Source organism: Dipodomys spectabilis, unplaced genomic scaffold (assembly GCF_019054845.1).
Source record: "Dipodomys spectabilis isolate Male_0828 unplaced genomic scaffold, ASM1905484v1 ptg000384l, whole genome shotgun sequence".
Lineage (NCBI taxonomy): Eukaryota > Metazoa > Chordata > Mammalia > Rodentia > Heteromyidae > Dipodomys > Dipodomys spectabilis.
Window position 1 is genome coordinate 473,484 of NW_024871061.1, and position 938 is coordinate 474,421.

Genomic DNA, 938 nt, shown 5'->3' on the forward strand with positions numbered 1-938 from the left:
CACAAAATGAAATGCGTAGCAGAAACATTGGAACATTTCAGAGAAGATTAGCATGGCTCATGCACAAGGATGACAGGCAATTTCCTGAAGCTTTTACAACAGATGCTGGAGGGGATGTGGCCACCAGGGAACCGTACTGCATTCTTGGTGGGAGTATAAAACTTGTTCAACCACTTTGGAAAATAGTATGGAGGTTCCTCAAAAAACTCCACATAGAGCTCCCCTATGACCCAGCAATCCCACTTTGGGACATTTACCCAAATGATCACAAACAAGACCATACTAAAGCTACCAACACAACTGTGGTATATATACACAATGGAATTCTATGCCTCCATCAGAAAGAATAACGTTGCCCCATTTGTTAGTAACTGGAAAGTCTTGGTAAAAATTATATTAAGTGAAGTAAGCCACGTCCAAATTAACATTGGTCCCATGGTTTCCCTAATTTTCAATAACTAATATTTGTCTGGGTTAAGAAGAATAGGTCAAAAGCTATCTGCATATGACCAGATAGGATGATGTTAAGGGACATGAACCCCAAGATAGGGACACAAGTGGTTTTTTTCTTTCTTGCTATTGTTTCTAACGTACATATAATGTGCGATGTGACTTTTTTGTTTCTTTATATGTTCCTCCCTCCTGCTATAACTCCTGCTTTCACTGTATTTGAAGTTGGTGCACCTACATCTTGTATATACAATCCTCTAATTCGTGGAGGGGAAAGAAAAAAAACAAAATGCTTAAATAGGGGTACAGGTTGACACATTGTAACAATGAGATACACAAGACACTATGTTGAAAAATGAACTTTACAATTTAGGTGGGGGAAGAGAGGAGGGTTGTGTACTTGTGGAGGTGGGAGGGAAAGGATGGTAGGGGAAAAATAAAGGAGGAGGTAACAATGTTTTTTAGGAATGTACTCATTACCTTGCTCA

At 39.2% G+C, this 938-nt stretch overlaps 1 non-coding gene across 1 annotated transcript; it reads left to right on the forward strand.

Annotated features, from left to right (window-relative positions):
• LOC122096665 lies at positions 1–104 on the forward strand. Its single transcript, XR_006145363.1, has one exon. It is a non-coding gene; the product is annotated as a U6 spliceosomal RNA (small nuclear RNA).
• The last annotated feature ends 834 nt before the right edge of the window (positions 105–938 follow it).